This window comes from Sciurus carolinensis, chromosome 1, assembly GCF_902686445.1.
Source record: "Sciurus carolinensis chromosome 1, mSciCar1.2, whole genome shotgun sequence".
NCBI lineage: Eukaryota > Metazoa > Chordata > Mammalia > Rodentia > Sciuridae > Sciurus > Sciurus carolinensis.
Window position 1 is genome coordinate 175,554,211 of NC_062213.1, and position 21,278 is coordinate 175,575,488.

The following is a 21,278-nucleotide window of genomic DNA, read 5'->3' on the forward strand; positions in this document are numbered from 1 at the left end:
AGTTTTTCCTTCTTCTGGGATGTCTGTGTGCCTTGATGTCTGTGAGAATTAGACAAGTTTAGCCACTCTAAGCCTCAATTTCCTTACTTGTAAAATGGGGATAGCAATACTTTTTTTCCATAAAGATTTAATACATTCAATAATGACACCCAATAAATGATAAATCCTATTACAGAGAAACCATATTGTTCAATGAATTGGTTAGTTAATCCGAAAAGTCCCATAAAGCAGAATATCATTAAAAAGAGATATATACTTACCTTGAACATTTTATTTTAACTTAAAATACATGAATATAGATTCATTCTCCAGTTTTTTGATGTAAAGCCAAGGCATGTGTCTGCTGACTGGCTTTCCAGATCTTTCCTGCATAAATCATAACCATAATACATTGTCTACAATTTTAGTTTTTAGTGGGACAAGGACTTAAAGCAATCGGACTTAGATTCCTAGATTGTTGTAATATTTTTCCTCCATTGGTCTTACAGGTCTTCCAAGAGCAATTAGTATAGACATTCATTCTTAATTTTCAACTTGGTTCTCATAGGAAAAAAAATCTTCACAATTTTAATTGTTGACATTATAAAATATAATGAAATTAGACAATTACAACAACTACTCCTGGCATAAAGAGGCTTAGAAACAAGTATAGTCATGAGACAAACATCATTTCCCTATGTACATGTATAATTACACAAATGGTATGACTCTACTTCATGTACAACCAGAGAAACAAGCTATACTCCATTTGTTTACAATGAATCAAAATAAATAAATTATAAAAATTTTAAAAAATTAAAAAAATTAAATATAGACATGTAAAAACAAAAACAAAAACAAAAATAGAGAGAGAGAGAGAGACAAGTACGGTCAAGTTCTGGAAAACATTCAAGATACCTGGTGGGGGCAGCCATGAGAGGCCATTCTGTACAACAGCAAAAGCAAGAGCCAAGAGTACACTGTGGGCATCAGTTGATATATTTTACAGAGGACAGAGGGAGTGTTAGTTAACCTGGCAAATAAGCTAAATGGAAGTTGGTTAAGGTAACCAAGGTATCAGTATTCTCTTTGTTTCTACCATTGACATAGTTACAGGAGCCACGGTCTCCTCCGCTGATCTCCCTGAAGGAAATTATCTTCCATGTAGGCTTGATTCATTGTTTAAGTTTGTCCCTGGCCAGTAAGGGACAGAGGAAGATAAAAACTCCCCAAGAAACAAAGTCTACTAAGTTGGAAGAGATTCTAAAATATTTATCTGTTGAAGGATTCCTCTTGATTTCTGAGAGCTGCTTGTCCCTGATAAGCTGAGACAGGAACACAGGTGGGGAACAACCTTCCACCTTAGCACTGTCCTCTGATGGGGCACAGCACTATGGAAAGGAAGAAGGTCTGACTTTAATTAGTCAGCCCATCACCCTACTAAACTCCACTGAAACCAAAACAAACCAGGCAGTCCCATATGTCATAAGAATTAAAGGCATAGTTCCCACTTCCTAACGATGCTTTTACAGAAACCGTTCCACTGTAAAACTTTATGATTTGAATCTTTATAGCCGCCAGCAGAGCACATGTTCACTGCCTTAAATTATAACTTAATCACAATAGAAGCTGACTTTTCAGCCCTTTGCAGTCAAGAAGGAGAGGGAAGGGGCCCAGGAGCAAACTGCTATTCCTCCACCCACTTGCCTCCTCCCAGGCTGGAAGCTCTGCCTATTGTAGTCCCAGGAGAGCCAAAGGACAGGAGAGAGCACGAGGCTCACAGCCAGGAAGCCTGAGAGCAAGTACTTTTCAGTAAGATCTGGAGCCATGAACATAGACCTGTTCAGGACTTAGGACTGACACTTAGGACAGAGTGAGCATGCTCAGAAACAAGGCAATAAGGACAAGAGAAAGGAAAAGCAGAGACCTCGTCACTCCATTGGTCGAGTGACGCATTTCCTTAACTTCGGTTGAGCATCCTTTCTTGTTGGAGACTGTTTGACAAAAAAAGGAAACAGAAGTAAAACCTCCTACTCCCCTCAGTTCAATATGGCAAACACGTAGAATGTAGGGAGCAGAGTGACAGAAGATATTGAACAGGAACGCTGGGCCAGATCCCGAAGTTCCTCCTGTCACACTAGGGAATTTTTATTATTTAGGCAATAGGGTAAAATTCTGAGCACTGAAGCAACATGAGGAGATTGCTTCCTTAAGACTGCGTGCAAAGAAGATATGCAAATGGTAAAAAAAAAAATTGAAGATTCTCAACATCATTAGCCACTAGGGAATGGAAATCAAAATTCCAAGATACCACTTCATACCCACAAGGATGGCTACATATCAAAACAGAACAAAACAAAACAAAAACAACACAAGAAAAATACGTGCTGCCCAGAATGTGGATAAATTGGAACCTCATACATGGATTACGGGAATGGTGTAAATGATACAGCATTGGTGGAAAATAATTTGGCTACTCCTCCTCAAAATGTTAAACTTAGTTACCATGTGACCCAGCAATTCTCTTTTGGGTGTAACCAAAAGAATTGAAAATATATGTCCACACAAAAACTTGTACAGTAATGTTAATAGCAGCATTATTCATACTAACTGAAAAGTAGAAACAGCTCAAATATTTATCAACTGAAGAATGGAAAAAGAAAATGTGATCATTTGTATAGTGGAGTATTATTTAGCCATAAAAAAGAATGAAGTATTGAAACATGCTTCAGTAGTGGTAAAACTTACAAACATTATGCCAAGTGAAAGAAGAGACACAAAAGGCAATGTGTTGTGTGATTCTATTTGTATGCAATAATCAGAATAGGCAAATCCATGGAGAGGGATTGCCAGGCAATGGGAATCAGGGAGAGTTGGGAAATACAGGGTTTATTTTGGGGGGGTAGAGATGGAAATGTTCTGGAATTAGAGAATTGACAGGGCTAAACAACTTTGCGAATACACTAAAAAAAATCACCATACACTTCAAAATGATTGAAATGGTGAATTTCATGGGATTTTTATATATACATATATATGATATCGACCAAGAGAGGAGTAAGATAAGAGGTCAGGGAGATGAGTTTAGAAAACTACTGAAATGATCAAGGAGAGCTATAATAGGAATGAGAAAGGATAATCAGACAAAGATCTGGTAAGTGCCTGAACTAGAATAATAGTAGTGGGAACAGTGAGGAAGAGAAAGATTGAAACATATTTAAGGAAAAAAGAAAATCAGATCTGGATGTTTGAATGAGTAACCTGATGGGCAACATTACCATGAATCAGAGTAGGGAGCAGAAAATGAGAAGTGGGTTGGAAGAAAGAGAGGTTAAGTTTTGCGGGGAACATGGCAACTGATAAGGTGCATACAGAATTTTCACTCATTTGTTCAGCAATAGTCGAGGAATCAATACCTACTATGTGCCTGTTGGAAATGTTCAGTAGGCAGTTGGAAACACATTTTTGGAGTTTGGATAGAGAGTTCCAAGCTGGACACAGATAATGAGGGATTCATAACACAGCGAGTGGATGGGGTCGTTTAGGGAAAATGGGTAGAGAAGTAAAGAAGGCTGAAGATGAGCCATGAGGATTATGGGTCCTTTGAAAAAGAATAAGAGAAAGTAGCACAGTGACAGGAAAAATGCAGAATTCAAGGAAATATAGAGTTTGAAAAGGAAGGAATAGGCAAACAAAGTGAGCAATATTGAAGATATTGGTGAGAGAGCCGAAAGCAGCCATGAGACTTGATGATTTCTAAGGCAGGCGGCTGGCCTTGGGGGAAGGGTGAAGGTCAACAAGGACTACACTGGGTTTGGGAATTCATGGGAGATAAGGAAGTGGAGGTGTTATTCTGTCTATGTGTTAGACCACGATAGGGAGGAAATCCTTCTAGAGGGGTCTGGAAATAATGAAAGAAATAGAACAGTAAACAGGAGGATGAGGAGGATGCAAGCCCTGTCAGGAGCTGGAAGGATAGGAGGGCACAGTGGAAAAGTGAGAGAAGTTTGAGGTGGATGTGCTTTTAGTGAGAAGTTTTGTGATGTGGTCATGGGAATAGCCAATATAAGTCTTTAGAAATTAATAGGCCAAGTGACTATAAATGGAAGGTATGGGATCATTCCATTGACCAAAAGAGAGGTGAGCATCCTTGAAGCCAGACAAATGATAGAAGTAAAAAAGATCATACCACAGGATGGTGGGACAGTAAGAGCCTCAAAAAAGGGGAATGGTGTATCCTTATTTATTTTCTTTTTCTTTCTTTTTTTTTTGCCAGAAAATAAACCTATGTATTCCCCTGCCAGCTGCCTTGTAGATGCTCCATAGATAAATACTGCCAACTGACTGATGTTCTCAAAAGCATCTCAGATCTGGCATCTTGTAAACTGTACTCTGATATTGCCTTCCAGATTTAGTTCTCTTGATTGTTATCTGCCTTGGCGAATGGTACCATCATCTATCCAGCTGTGCATGCCAAAAGCTTAAGACACGTTATTGACATATTCCTTCTTCTCTGTCACTGGAGGTCAAATCCATCATCAAGTCTTGTCTATTGCACTTTCCTCAACATCTCTCACCTGTGTCCAGATTGCTCGACCTTCGTTACTCTGATCTAAGCAACCATTGTCTTCTATTAAGTCTGCTTCCTGACTCACCTGCACATCTGCTCTTGCCTCCCTCCAATTCATTCTCCACTCTGTAGCCAGAGCAACAGTTTCAAAATGGGAATCCCATAACGGCCCATGTCCCGCCCCTCCTTCCCTAAGCCCCTTTGGCTCTTCCAATCATTCTTAGAACAGTGACTGGATTCTTTGTCAGGTTTCTCCTCTACCTCGCCACATACCACACTCTCATCAGTGTTCCCAGCCTTTTCCCTTCTGGTCCTTGTCACGATCACCGACATATAATTTTTCTAAGGGTAAAAAGTTGAGCATCACGGCATAGATTCAACCTGCTTGTGACCATTAAAATTTTTATGGCTTCTAGACCTTTTTATTACAGAAGAGTTAGGATTAAGATTATTGTGGTTATAGGAGAATAAATCTTTAGCTGATAGGGCCTTTGCTGTTGCCTCTGCCTAGTGGGTATTTCCTTCCCTCGTTTAGTTAAACTCCTGCTCATCCGCCTAAGAGCAACTGTCCTAAAATTCCTGTCTAGGTCACATCATACTCTTAGATGCCCATAACATAATCTGCATAATTCTCCTTTACAGTTGCAATTTCACATTTGTTTGAAAAAAAATTTTTTTGATTAATATCTGTTTCCTTGAGGAAGGGCAGTGCCTGACGCACAGAAGGGACTCATAAATATTGATTGACTGAATGAATGCTATATTAATAAACTTGCTCCATGTTAGTAAGTGACAGATCAGAAACTCTGTCCCAAGAGGAGAGGCATTAGGTGGGAGGTTTGAAAAGTGAGCTCCAAGTTTCCTTTCATTTTTGAGGTCTCTGGCTTTTCTAGGTGAACTTCCATTATTATCCATTCCCTCCTTCCTTTAGGCTGGTCTGCTTGACCTTATCAACACAATTCCAGTGGTCCTTGAAAGCACAGAAGACCCTATATTGGGAGGAATTAGTACTTTCAGATGCAGTTCTTTCCTTTATCAGGTGATTGAAAGAAACATCTCATCAGCCTTAATAATCAGTCATTTATACTGTACTTAAACATATCTAATAATAGAGCTCAACTCATCTCCAGAGGATTCTTTCTGGTTTTCCTTGTTTTTAATAATATATAAATTTACATTTTTTTGATCATTGGTCATATGTATTCATTCCTGAAACTAGTGCTTCTATTCCTTTTTTCTTTCTCTCTTAATTTTTAAAAACTGATTCATAAACTCTTGGTAGATTAAGGAAATTAATCCTTTGCCAAATTATATGGCAAATATGTTTTCTAGTTTGTTGCTAATCTTTTGATATTATTTCTGGCATCTAAACAATTCTATTCCATATAGAACAAAATTTTAAAAATATGAAAAGAATATATAATGAACAACAAATTTTCCTTCCATCCTTGGTCTCCAGATCAATCCTTCTACTCAGTTTCTTGTTTATCTTTCCAGAGCTTATCTAAGCAATAACAACAGACACGTGTAGCTTGTTTTTTTCCCACAATGCCCACAAAAGGTAGCACTGTACTCTGCTTCTGCACCTTGCCTTTTCACTTACAACAGAAGGTATATTGGAGACCTTTCTGTCAGTACCTAAGGAGCTGATAGATACTGCCCAATTGCCCTCCATGGAGGCTGAACCAATTTGCACTCAGATCAACAGCGCATGGGAATGTCTCATTCCACATCTTTCACTCTTACAATGTTAAAACACTTTTTGATCTCTACCAACTGTATAAGCAAAAACAAAGAAAGAAATAAAAAGAAAGAAAGGCATATGTATTTCTTTAAGAATAAATTTGAGCATCATATCATAGATTTAAAGTACTTATGGCCATTTAAAATTTTTTATGGCTTCTAGACTTCCATTTTAGAAGAATTAGGATTAGGAAGAATTACTGTGATTATGGTAGGAAAAAAATCTTTCGTTCATCTAGATCTAGTAACCTGCTTGCCCTCTGGTATAGAAGTGGAGGGTTTGAGCTTTATCCTTATTTTTATCCGTCACACATCTGTGACTCAGAATATACAAAAGTAGTGTAGAAAGTGTATGGGCTTTAATGTTAGGAGGACTTAAGTTGGAATGCCATCTTCCTTCTTTGCCTTTTCTTTTCATATTAACTTACTGAAGTTTTACTATGTGTCAGACCCAGGCCAGGATGCTGGAGATTCAAAGAAAGACAAAAAAAAAAAAAAAAAGAGAGAGAGAGAGAAACCTACCACAGTTCCTGCCATCCAGGGACTCTCATATAATGAAGGAGCCAGGCACATAAACCAGAAAGTGTAATGCAAAATAGATAACAATAATGATGATGTGGATGCTGATGAGATACTGATAACAGCTGGCAGCTCTGTGGATGATGAATTGGAAGATGACAAGACCAGAGACAAGGAGAGCAGTTAGCAGATTGTAGCAGCCATCTCGGCAAGCTGAACTGTGAGAAGGAAGAAGAGGAATCAGATTCTAGCTATAATGAGGCGAAAGAAGTAAGACAGTGGTTTTGATAAGAGCAGAGAACGAGGACAGACTGCAGTGAGTTGAGGATGTGACTGAGAGGTGAGGAAAGCTGCTGCTGCTTCTTTAATATAGCAGCTCCTATGGCATATTAGATATTTGTTCACGAGTCACCCATTCCCTCCATTCTTCCACTGCCATCTTCCCTGTCCCCACTGATGCACCTTGCCCATACCGCTTGCTTTGTCTTCAAAGCAGGATAGAGAGTGACTTTTCTACTGCCTGACTTTAGACTTGGCTGGTGACCTTCTTCAACCATGGAATGTAAGCAGACATAATGCAGTAGAGGCTTAAAATGTGCAGGCAAAGTTGGTCTTGGTCACTGGGCTTCCACCTTCCATCATGAGAAGAGTATGCTTCTGGTAGCTGCTGGTTCAAAACAATAAAGGACACAGAGCAGACCCGGGCCTAACCCATAGCTTGGAGCTAAGCCCATCTGAGTCTGGCCTAGCTCAGCTACATCTCTGCTGATCCACATACCTCTGCCCTAGAGAAATAAATACCCACCACCTTATGGCAGGGGGTTTTGTATAAGTTCGTTATACAGTGTTTTTGTGGCATGAGCTGCTGATATAGGTCTTCAACAGCAATATCTCTTCTCTAGGCTAAATACCTCCACTTCTTTCAACGGTTCGTCATGCTTTCTCCTTTCTCAGTTCTGCCAGATTGCTCTGCAAGATATCCCAACTGGAACTAATTAAGAAGCACTCCCAAAAAGAGTCATCAGATTAGAATTCTGCACACATGTGACCCTCTTCCCTTCAACTCTGCCTCTGTTCTAGAGGTAGCCATATGGCAAAGGAAGAAGGAATCTGTCCCTGGAGCCTGGACTCAGAGTGACTCTAGAATTAAGAGACTCAGTAAGATTAAAACTCAAGCTCCCTACAAGTGAATCAGAAGGGAGTGGTCCTCAGCATCTTGTGAATTCTGGAAACTCAACTTATTCTATAAACCAAAAAAGGAATTCAGGAAACATCTAAAATGTCAATATGGAAGCCAGTCATGTACCAAGTGTCTATAGCTGAGACTTGAAAGAAAATATTGCTTTATATGCAAAATCACCTAAAGCTAGGAAGGTAAAGGGAAGATATGAGGCTGATCCATATTTTGTGGCATCTGAAATTGAGCATATACAACTTTAAGGACCCTCTTTGAAAAAAGAAGAAAAGAAACAAAATTACAAATGTAAAATTAGGTTCAAAGCAAATATTTATTAGAATGTTAAATGATATCACAACAAATTACAGAAATTTTAAAGTTGAGGAACATCATAAAAACTTAATAACATTTAAAAAATTAACTGTCTGATATACTTCTAACTCTTCATATGAACAACAATTTTGAAGAATCATTTTCTATAAAGAAAATAGAAAGATAATTCAGTCTCTCTTGTACCATTGTTGACCAAAATGTGTTATCTGTAGTTTAGAGAAGTTTCTTTCAACTTCAAAAATCCTTATTGCTATTGTTATGTACCTTTTAGGATTATATGAAATTTGGGGAAAACTCTATCAAGTTTCCTTCTTATAGAAATTGTAAGATTTTAGGGCATTTCAAGCTTTCCTTAATACTCTTGAACTTCATTGACACCTTTACTGGTTTATTATTGATGTCCTATAGTTTTATGGCAATATCGGTATTTGGAGATGCATAAAATGCATTTGTTACTAGAAATATCACTCCATAGGTTTGTGCCCTATAGAATTTTTAAAAATTCTATTTCATGTAGGTCCCTTTAAAAAAGAAAAAAAAAATGCTACATTTATAGTTTTAAATACTGCATAAGAAGTATCTTGCAGATAGTGAGGTTTCATTTTGAAAAGGCATTAGTAAGAACCAAACTTTCCACTGACAATTTTACATGTGTGATGACTAATTTCTGGAACCATACACTTTAAGTCTTGTTTCTGTTCCATTGCAGGGTGCCATAGGACACCTTCATGCATCTCATGTCCTGATACTCAGCGAGTCAGTACTGTGGGCAGTAGCAGCCCTCTTAAGAGTCATGTCTACACCAAGACAGCCAGTCTAAGTTAACTCTGCCCAGAAGAGACTGTGAGCCACATACACAATTCCATCAAACATGTATATTCCCAACTCATTTTCCCTGAACCAGATCCCTGAAATACCCATGACCACTCCAAAGCCACTCCAGGAAGAGGAGATGTAAATTTAGAGTGGAAACAGTGATATTATTTTTGATTGTTTATTTTATTTTTGCAAATTAAAAAAAAAAAGTGACTACATAAAAATATTGTTAAGGCCCCTCCCAGGATCTTGAAAGGAGTCCATGCAAGTGAAGGATCTTAAGCTTAGATCAGCTCCAGAGGAGGTCCACTTCCAGGTGGATAAAAAAAAGCCCAGCTTTAGGGCTGAGGATGTAGCTCAGTGGTAAAGCATTTGCCTAGCAGGTGTGAGGCCCCTGGGGGGAGGGGGCGGGGCGGGCAGGGGATTAGCTTTACCTTTTTCTTGGTTTAAGCACCATCAATAGACAGCATTACCGCTTTTGTTTTCCTACATTACATGAATCCTTCTTGAATACTGACTAGGTACTAGGTACTAGGGATAGTGCTAAAATGAATATAGTCCCTGCCCTCACGAGCTTATGTTTAGCCAAAAGGTAGACAAATATCAATCAAATAAAAAGCCACACTTTAGATGAAGGTGACAGGAAGTATCTTTTGGGGTTGTTCTGTTGTGCTCAAACCAAACCAACAGTTGAGATTTGCTGACGTGAGAGGGAAGAGTTGGGAATGTGAGAAACCACTGGAGGAAGACCCCCTCAGAAGCAGGTCTCTTCTGACCTATGGTTCCCTGAGGGCTCAGCATATAGCCACTGTGCTCCCTGCCTGCCCCAGGCTGCTCTGAACCATTCTCGAACTCTGCCTCTGCCTCTGGCTGGTATGGAGGACGGCAACAGACAACTGAGTGGGGCTTCTTCAGCTGGGGAACCCAGGACCCAAAGTCCAACAAAGGAAGCCCCAGATGCTAGTCTAAGGAGCTGGAGAAGGGTCCTGAAGTAAGACTACTTCTCACACTAACAAAAAATTGGGAACCGTGGGTTCCCTCAATGAACGTCACTGGGTGGCTGTGATCTCTCATTATACCCTGCCCTTCTTTCCCACCTTACACAAAGTCAGCCTAATGACATAGCTCTAATCCTCTTTTCAACCAAGCATCTTGAAATACTTGTCTACACTCATTTTCTCCACTTCTCACTTCCAACTTACTATCAATCCATAGCAGTTCAGCCTCTGCTGTTGAAACCGTGACTACTAAATGTTATGGGTGCTGTTGCTGCCCTGTCTATACCCCCTCCCTTTACTACTTCAGTGAACACCAGACTTCCAGCCACCACTACCTGCATCCATTTGCCTGAGGACTTTCTCTTGCAGCCAGGGTCTTCTTTGCTGCCCAAGCAGAGGGCTGGCAATGTCATCGAATTAATGCCTACTATCAGTAGCCCTCAACCAATGACCTGAAAAAATTGTTATATAAATAGCCCATCTCCCTCAGTCCTTGAGAGGGTAACCATGAGGTGAGTTTTCTGCACAGAGTTCCAGAACTTTCCCAGTGGGATTCAGTTCTAATTGTCCACAGTGGCTGCTGACTGGGTTCACCCCTGATTGGCTGCTCCACATCTCCCTGTTTCACATCCCTCACCCCCAAAACACACCCCAGTGTTTTTATCTATCCAAGAAATGAATCCTTGTCTCAGAGTCTGCTTCTAGGAAGACCCAACGTAAGCACCAGGCTTGCCAATGACTTAACTGTTTCAGTCCTAATGGGCCAGTCAGTTAACAAGTATGCATGGAGTATCTACTCGGTGCCAGGCATTGCATCACCTCGCCTCACATGTTTGTTATATTTGGTACCAGTAGCCACTTCTTGCAGCTCTCCTTCCTTGGGCTCAGGCCTCCTTACATTCCCTCCTTCATCAGCAGCTCCCACTCCATGACCCCTTATACAGTGGTGACATGTTCTCAGCCCAGCCATTTCTCTTCCCTCTCTACCTGCCCTTCTTTGGTGATGTGACTTACTTGCAAAGGATCAAATCCCACTTATTTGTTGAAGACTCCTAAGTCTCTTTAACTGCCCTTATTTTGTCTCCTGAGTTTCAGATTTTTGTGTCCAACTACCTATTGATCACCTAGACCTGGAATTTGCAAAGTCACCTCAAATTCAATACATGCCATGTTTGGGGGTTCATTGGATGGTTCTGTGTAAGGACAAGTCTGTTAAGAAATAGGGTAGAAGATATTAACAAGTGATGGATCATGAGATGTAGGTTCAACAGGGAAGGAGGTAATTCTGGGAGTAGTTAGTAGATGGCAAAAACATGCAAGAGTCTAAGGCAGTACTGAATTATTCAACAGATAAACACACACATGGGGCACCAGCAAAGCAAAGTGAACCCCCCTTAACATCTCCTCAGAAATTTTTTGAAAAAAAAATTTAAAAAGCACCAAAATAGTCGCCATGGGAAAAGTCAGAAGTTTATTGAACTTCCTTATACTTATTTTACAAGTTAGTATTATTATTAAGTTACATAAGGGAACATTCTCTTTTTTGGTGCCCAGGGAGATTAAAAGTCTGGCCTGCGCCTGGGAGTTCATGAGATTCAAGCATGGCTGTAATAGGAGCAAGGGAGAGAGGAAGCTGGAGGGATACAGGTTGTCATCCTGGGGTGGACTTTTTCTGAACTGACCTACTAGGCTAGCTGGAACTTACCATTCCACTGTAACACGTACTCCTCAGTGGCCACAGCACCCAGAAAGTTCCTGGCTGGTAGGCTACTCTCTTGCATGTCCACATACTTCCACCCAGTGAGTGTAAATCATTGTCATGGTGCAAAATGTTTGTATTTCCACGGCAGTAGTTACTGTATTTACATAATTTAATTAAATATTATGTAAACCAATAGTGCAAAAAGAAAGAATCGTTGTTCTTACAAACACTAAACCAAATGCTCTGGGAAGACTTAGTAGATCTCTTTTTAAAATGCTGCTGATTGGGTGGAGATAACTGGAAACCAGCTAGCATTTATTGAATGTTTAGTATGTATCAGGATCACTACATTAAACATTTACATAAAATATCTACTTGATCCTCACAATAACTCTCTGACCTGGGTCCTGAGGGAACTGAGGCACAGAGAAGCTGAACACCTTGCTCATGTTAGGAGACGATGCATGCTGGATTTGAACCAGGGCAGTCTGGCTCAAGAGATTATGGGTTTTTTTTTTTTTTTTTTTTTTTTGTACTGGGGATTAAACCCAGGGATACTTAATCACTGAACCAAACCCCCAATACCTTTCTATATTTTATTTAGAGACAAGATCTCACTGAGTTGCTTAAGGACTTGCTAAACTGCTAAAGCTGGCTTTGAACTTGTGATCCTCCTACCTCAGCCTCCCAAGCTGCTGGGATTATAGGCGTGTGCTGCTGTACCCAGCAAGACTGTGCTTGTTCTTAACTGTTGTGCTATCATGTGAAAAAAACTGGAAAAAATACTAACAATGAAGTCTGTGCTGAAGTTTCTTGTTCTATTTTAAAGAAGCTGAAGCTGAAATCCATAGGCAATGGGTATGGATGCAGTTATTCAAGAATCCAGGACTCCACCCTTAAGACCCTCCTCCTCTACTCAAAGATTAGCAAGTAGCATTTAGAATAAAATGTTCAGAGTATATATGTAGCACTTTTCTATATTTCCCACTTTAACTGACTTTGATTAACCAACTTAGTGGTAATACTGAATGAATAATTCTCTACTTGAGAATTTAGAAGTTTAGACATGTCACAGCCATAACCAGAGATGAAGAATCAATTATCTTTCTAAAGCATAATCTGACTATAACACACTCTGGCTTTTAAACCTTTGATTTCCACACCTACCTCCATTCCCAGGTAGGAAGAAATCGAGGTTACAAATGGGATCCTGCCTACACTTTCGGTCTTATTGTGAAGGGGCCAGTCCCTCTTTGCCCCTATTTCTAGTCATTTGACAATTACCCATTGTCCTTTTCATGCTTCTGTAGCTTTATATGAATCATTTTTTTCTAGAATTCTCTTTACCTTCTCCAACTGGGGAAAACTTACTCATAATTTTTCTTCATTAATTAATTCAGCAAACAATTCTGGGCACTTATTTGTGTGAACAGTGAGTACACACACACACACACGTCCTCGCTGAAATATTGTATTTTTCCTTCAAAGCGTTTATCACAATTTACTATTTCATGTTTGGTTTTGTGTTCATTTGCTTCATGTTTGAGGGAAGAAGGAGAAAACAGAGAAAGAAGGGAGGGGAGTGTAGGTACAGGTTGCTGTGAGAGTACATGTTGCTTGCAGGGAGAGGGAAAAGGTCAGAAACACTGAGGAGTTCATCCTGGAGCTGAGATCTGCAGGGTAAGTGGGCTGACCGCTGACCGGGCAAAGCAGGTTGGAGGTGGGGATGCTTAGGGGCAAAGGGTTCTGGTGGCAGGACGTGTTACAGATCAAGGGAACACAAGTACCAAGATGCAGAAGCCAAAGGAGGGGAGACAGGTTTAAGAAACTCAAAGACCACTGTGGCAGGATTGCGGAGTGTCCTGCTTCAACTGGAGTAGACTGTTAAAGGATGAGGTCAGATCCTCCAGGGCTCTACAGGCCATGTGAATTCAATTTTAATCTTTATCAGAAAAGCAAAAGGAAGCTATGGGTGAGACTTCAGCAATGAAATAACATTTTCAGGTGTATGATTTTTTAAAAAATCTTTCCAAATCAGTCATGGTGGTGTATGTCTATAACCACAGCAACTATGGAGGCTGAGGCAGGAGGATCACAAGTTCAAGACCAGGCTGAGCAACTCTGCAGGATCCTATCTCCCAGCCTCAGAAACTTAGCAAGATACTGTCTCAAAATAAAAAATTAAAAGGACTGGGGATGTAGCTCAGTGGTAGAGTACCCCTGGGTTCAATCCCCAGTACTGCACAACACAAAAACAAGCAAACAAAATCCGTCTGTTCTCATGTGGAGAGCAGATGATAAGTATGACAATTGTCACTCCTCTCTTAAGCCTTCCTTGATCCCAGTGGCAGTGGATCCATCATGGGATGATGCTTTCTCCCATGTGCTCCTACCAAAATTCAGGAAGCTCCTTGAGGGCAGGGATTTGATCTGTTTCATTCACTACTGAATCCTCAATGTCTATAATAGCTTCCAGCACTTAGTGGATTCTTAATAAATGTCACTTAAATAATGCACCTATGTTATGTCATTTCTCATGCTACCCCATTTTCTTCTGTAGTATCTCAGCTCCATGATTTCCCAGTACTGTGAGATATGAATGAGTGATCTTTCTCGTGAGGGAAGGATGGAAGTCACAGTTAATGCAATGTTAAAGCTGTGGACAAAATTTATATTGTCTAAAGGGAGGAGACATTTGTCCAACTACCAGATTTTTTTCCCTTGTCCTACACCATATAATAACCTTACTTTATTATAGGGTTATTGGGTCCTTGGCAACCACAAGTTATGTGGTGGAAAGGAATTCCATTCTCTTTTAAACTAAACATCTCCAGAGACTAATGGCAATTGTCTTGACTTGGATAACTTGGATTATTTGTGCTCTTTCCCATTGAAGATCTTAGGATATTTCACCAAATTAAAAGGAAACTTATTTTGGAAATATGACACTCCACCAATAAATTCACAAGAATGACAAGCTGTCAAGGCTAGAAAGTTCTTCAGGATCATTTAATCAACCCCTCATCCCCATTCAAAATTTAAATTCCCTCAGGCACTTCCCTTCCTTATCATTTGACTGTCTGGTATCAAGGTTCCTGAGACAAGCTCAGGTGTCAGACAGAGAGATAGCAGGTGCTAGAACTGGAGAACTCAGAAGGTTGTCCTTGCTTTTCACTAGGTTCCATGTTTATCACAAAAAACAATTTTTGTATTAGGTTTATATAGTTATGTGTAGTTTTCTGATTAATCAATTCTGTCTCCATTGCCAAGTCTTTTCCTGACTCTAGCCCCTTAGTTTTCAGAATTCTTTTTCCTTCCAACTTACACATCTTTCCATATTATTCTCAATGTCTCCATTTCTTGCAACCTACTCAAAATATCAAACACCTGAATTAATTAGTCAATTAATCAAATATTTATTGGACCCCTACCCCATTTTTTCCATCCCACACGTTTCTCTTTCCTTTGGGAGCACCAGGAGTCTGCAGCAAGACTCCTACCTCAGTCTCACTGCCAACTCTATCTCCAGCCTGTCTCCTCTCCCCAAGCCCCTCCCACCGCAACAATCACCTTTTTCTGAAGCCGACAATGGCTCACCTTTCTACTCAAACTAAATCTTGGTACCACAGACTTTCAGCATCAGCCTTAGAGGTTCCAGGCCCACCTCCCTCTACCCTACAGTCCTCAGGGCCCCATGCTCTTTCTAGGCCCCCATTACATGGTGGTGTTACAGGGTAGCCCTCAGCCCTCCCCATTTAGGCAACATTATGTTTTCATTTCTCTCCTTCCCCTTCTTATACTCTCCTTTCTTCTGTTTCCCGTTTTCTCGTCTCTCTCCTGTGACCCCTATGGGGTCTTGCTTAGAAACACTTTTTAATATCACCTTGATCACTCATTTCCCAAGTCCTGTCACCAAGGTGTCCTTCCTGGCACTTGGTGCCTGTGCCCTCACTAAGATGAACTGCAGTGAGGAGACCAAACTCATCCTACAGGAAGAAATTTGACTGAAGCAAAAGAAAGAACAACAGAAATAGAAAACAATATGGCAGTTGCTCATAAAGTCAACATACTAACCATATACCCAGCACTTTCACCCCTAGATCTTCACTCGAGAACAATGAAAACTTTCGTTTGCACAAAAACTTGTTCACACATGTTTATAGTAGCCTTATTCATAAGCATCCCAAACTGGAAACAACCCAAATGTTCTTCAATGGGTGGATGAATAAACAAATTCTAGTATATCCATACAATGGAATACTACTAAGAAATAAAATGTAATAAACTACTGAAATGGAAAGCAAGATGCCAGGAGCTAAGGATAGGGGGAAATGTTGACTACGAAAGGAATGAGGAAAGTTTTGAGAGAGTCTATATCCTGATTGTGGTGGTGCTTACTTGATTGGATACATTTGTCAAAACTCACTGAAATGTACACTATCAAGGGTAAGTTTTACTATTTGTAGTTATTCCCTGATAAATTTGACTTTACTAATGAGAGATTATACTCCATTTATGTATGAGCTATCAAAATGTGTAAATGCATTCTACTGTCATGTACAACTAATTAGAACAAATAAATTTTAAAAAATTTTTAAAAAGAATAAAAAAGTATAAATACCCCCCTAAAATAAAAAAAAGACAAATTTAGAAACAAACAAAAAACAAGAAGCAAGATCAATCATACTAAAAATATCTTTAAAACACATCAACAATAGCAGTAAAATAGACAAATCTTTGACAAACTCAAATGGGAATAAAGGAAAACACATGGGTAGACAATATTAGAAAGTAAAAAGGGGATTTAATTCTTGATATAAAGAAAATATAAAAATTATAATACAACTTTATACTTTAAAAATGAAAACATATATTAAATTGCACAGATTTCTACGTAACTCTAATTTACAAATTGACGTAAGACTGGGAATGGTGACCCTCACCTGTGGCCTCACCTGTGGCCTCACCTGTGGGAGGATCACTTGAGCCTATAAGTTCAAGACCAGCCAGGGCAACACAGCGTGACTCCAGTTCAACAACAACAAGAGGAAAAGCAAAACAAATTGATCTAATAAGAGATATAAAACCCGAGTAGACCAATGTTAGGTTTGGATATGGGGTGTCCCCCAAAAGTTCATACGTGAAACAATTGCAAGAAGCTTCAGAGGAGAACTGATTTGGTTGTAAAACTCTTAACCCAATCAGTGATTTAATCCCCTGATAAGGATTAACTGAGTGGTAGGGAGGGGCTGGAGGAGACTGGAATTGAGGTGTGGCTTTGGGGTATATATTTTGTATCTAGAGAGTGAAGACTCTGCTTTCTTATCACCATGATGTAAGGTGCTACCCTTTACCACCCTTTTCCACCATGATGTTCAGCCTAACGTTGAGCCCTGAGAAATGGAGCCAGCATTCTACGAACCTCTGAAACTGAGCCCTCAAATAAACCTTTCCTCCTTTACAGCTGTGCTTGTTGGGTCATTTAGTCACAGCAGCGAAAAAGCTGACTAAAACAACCAATAACCATAGGGGAAATTGAATCGGTAGGCAAAGATACACCACTCGAAAAACTATCAGTTCCAAATAATTTCCAAATGAGTTCTAACCTTCAAGGCAAGTAAAAATCTATGTTATTTGTATTGCTACACAGAAAAAAAAAAGTGGAAAACTTACAACTAATTCTGCTAGATCAGTACTTCTCAAAGTGCATTCTAGGGATCCTTAAAGATCCTCAACACTTTTCTGGGAGTTCATAAGGTCCAAAATTATTTTGATAATGATACTAAAATGCTTTGATCTTTTTACTCTCTTACTCTTACAGTGCAGAGTGGAGTTTTCCAGAGGTTAACAGAATGCTATGTGATGAGTCATTGGTAACTAAAGAAATCTATGTTTGGTTTTAAAGTTTTCTTCATTTTAGTTTCTAATATTGATAGTAACTCACATAAAGTTCCTTGAAGACCCTAAACAAGTTTTAGGAAGGCAAAGGGAACCTAAGACCAAAAGTGTCTGAGAACCAATGTACTAAACTAATATTGCTTCAATATGAAAAATAGACACACACACAAAAAAACAAACAAACAAACAAACAAACAAACAAACAAAAAACCAGCTGCTATGGTTTGAGCATGTCCCCACAAAGTTTGCATGTATTAGAAACTTAATCCCTCAATGAGGCAGTGTTGGGAGGTGGAACCTAGGAAGAAGTGACTAGAACGGAGCCCTCAGGAATGGATTAATGCTTTTCTCCTATAAACAAGTTCTTGTTCTTGTAGGATTGGGTTAATTACCAGGAAAGCAGATTGTTATAAAGCAAGTCAACCCTTTACTTTTTCTTTCACTTGCACACACCTGCTTTCCTTCTACTTTCTATCATCAGCCGAAGCAGCATCTCATCAGTAGCCAACAGAAGCTGGCACCTTGTCTTTGGATTTCTCAGCCTCCAGAACCATAAACCAAAAAAACCTTATTTTTTTTTATAAATTACCCAGTCTCAAGTATTCTGTTATAGCAACAGAAAAAGATCTAAGATAATAGCACAAATAAAACTATCAGCTTACTTAAGAACATAAGTACACATATCTTAGATTCAATTTTTCTTAAAATAACAATTTTTGTGACCAGACAAGATTTATCCAGAAATGTAAGGGATGTTCTATATTTAGAAATCTATTAATATAACTTATTAGTAGCTAGGCATTAATAAGCAACAGGATCATAAGTTTGAGACCAGCCTTAGCAACACAGTGAGGCCCTAAGCAACTTAACAAACCCTGTCTCAAAATAAAAAATAAAAAGGGCTGGGGATGTAGCTCAGTGGTTTAAGTGACCCTGGGTTCAGTCCTGGGACCCAGTACCAAAAATAAATAAATAAAGCAAGCAAAACAATAAAGCAAAAAAAATACTTTTGTATTATTTTGGTAATTTAAAAAACCAAAACAAAAATTTAAAAATTCTTAGCAAACCAACAATTGAAGAAAATTTCTTTCATTTGAGGAAGAGCAGTCATCATTCCTATTAAAGTCAAGAACAAGACAAAGAGGCCTGTTTTATTGCTTTCATTGCAACTACTAAACATGGCAGTGGAGGTCCTACCTAATGCAATAAGACAAGAAAAAGAAATGGAACTATTACAGAGGAAGACATAAGACGATTTCCACAAGTGATTTATTTTTCAACTTAGACAATCTAAGACTTAACTGTAAAAATGCAAAACGAATATACTAAACTTTATTAAAGGCTTGATAAAAGATCAACAACAAAAATCAATCCTTTTCCTATTCACCAACTACAGCCAAATGGAAAAATGCAATGAAAAGTATTTCATTGATAATAGAAAGAAACTATAAAACACATGGGGCTAAATTCGTCAGTATGTCCAAGATTTATGCTAAGAAACTGTAAACTTTATTGAAAGACATTAAAAGAAGAAAAGAAATGAAGAATATGTCATATTCCTGGATGAGACTCAAATTAAACAATAAATTTAATGAAATTCCATCAAAAGGGTTTTAGGTTATTTTACAGTATGGGGAAATTTTATTCTAAAGTTCTTGTGAGAAGAAATGTACAAAAGGAATTCATAAAATCGGAAGAAAGAAAAACAACGTGACAAAGAAAAAAAGAAAGAAAAGAAAAAAGGTAGACCATTCAGATTTTGGCCCCATAAAGTATAAAACTATCCTATAAAGTTACACTAATTGAAACAGCCTGGTGTTTGCACAAAAATGACCTCAACCCTCCCCCCCCCCCAACAACAACAACAAAATCAAGGGAACAGAATTGAGAAGCAGCCCCATGTACAATCTGGCATTTCAAACCACTGGAAATTGTGTTGGGATAGTTGGAAATTCTCTTAGGAAAAAAAGTTATAAAACTTAATTTAGTTATTTGTGTAAAATGTGCCAATGCATTGTACTGTCATGTTTAATTAGAACAATTTTTTTTAAAAAGTTAGTATAAAAAAACCTTAATTTAGCATATAGATAAAAATACATTTTAATTGTATTAAAACTCAAACTCAGAAAATAAAACTATCAAAGTATTGAGAGAAAGAAATTAAATATAAAAAATCTTCTGGGAGGTAGGCATACTATTCCTAAGCAAAACACAAACTCCAAAAGCCATAGTAAAAGATTGACAGATTTACTACATAGGAATGAAAACCTTCTGGATTATATAAGATAAGGTAAATAAAGACAAGCAATAGGCTAAGTAAAAATGTTTGCAACATATTTAACAGTGAAAGAATATCGTAACACAACAGAGAATGCTTTCAAACCAAAAAGAAAAAGACAATCTAATAGGGAAATATAATCTATAGAGCAAACACTATAAACAGACAATTCACATGAAAATATAAATGATGAATAAATATATAAAAGCATGCTCAATTTCACTAGTAACCGCACACAGATGTTTATGAAAGAATAATATACCATTTTTTTTTACTCATTAGAGGTGCAAAATCAGAGGACTGACAATATTCAGTGTTGGTGAGATAAGTAACAATTATTCTTATTACATAAGTTAATATTCTCATTCATTGTTGGATGAGACTGTAAATGTGTACAGTCTTTTTGAAGGACAATGTAGCACAGTCTAACCAAAATTTCAGTTCTTACACCTTTTAACTAAGTACTTTCACTTCTATAAACTTGCTTGCAGAAATAATTGCACATGTCTATAAAAACAGATGTATAAAAAGTTCAGTATTGATTGCAACAGTGAAAAGGAGGAAGTGGAACCAAAAGACTTCCAATAGAGAAACTTTAAATAAATTATGGTAGCTATATAAAATAGGGAATACTATTTAGGAGTTAAAAAGAATAGGGTAATTTTATTATGTATTAATGCAGAAAAAATTTAAAAGACATATTATTAAGTGAAAAAAGCAAGCTGTATGCTTAAAGTATAAACCCATTTGCATAAAAACTATGTTTATATCTATATAAGTATACATATGGTACACATGTAAATAGAGAAAAAAAATTTGGGAGGGTACATTTGGAAGGGTAAACACTGTTTACCTTCATGGAGGGTAGTAGGATTAAAGAGGTAGAGTAAATACTTTTGTATTATTTTGGTAATTTAATTTAATTTATTATATTTTTGCAAGAAGCATGTCTTTGTTTTACCTATATATTTTCAAAAGCAATTTTTAAAAAATGAAAAAATCTGCAGCACCAGCTACTGTTAGAGGCAATGCAGGCTTGGACGAGGGCATTGGTTTTGAAAAGAGGAAGGGATATCTCTTCCAGGCTCTTTTACGTCACTTTGTATATTCCTTTATTTGGATGACCTGAAGGTTGCAGTCTTCTATGTATCTGCTTCCACAGACATGCAGACGGATAAGCATTCATCTCTGTGTCTACAGTGCCTGGCAAGGTGTTCAGCATTCACGAGATGCTACACAAGTATATGTTGAATGAATCATAACCT

General features: G+C 38.3%; 1 protein-coding gene across 2 annotated transcripts in view; it reads right to left on the reverse strand.

The window, feature by feature from the left end:
- Rnf220 (ring finger protein 220) overlaps positions 1-21,278 on the reverse strand; it is a 217,123-nt gene that overhangs the window by 155,548 nt on the left and 40,297 nt on the right. The gene's annotated exons all lie outside the window — the stretch shown is intronic.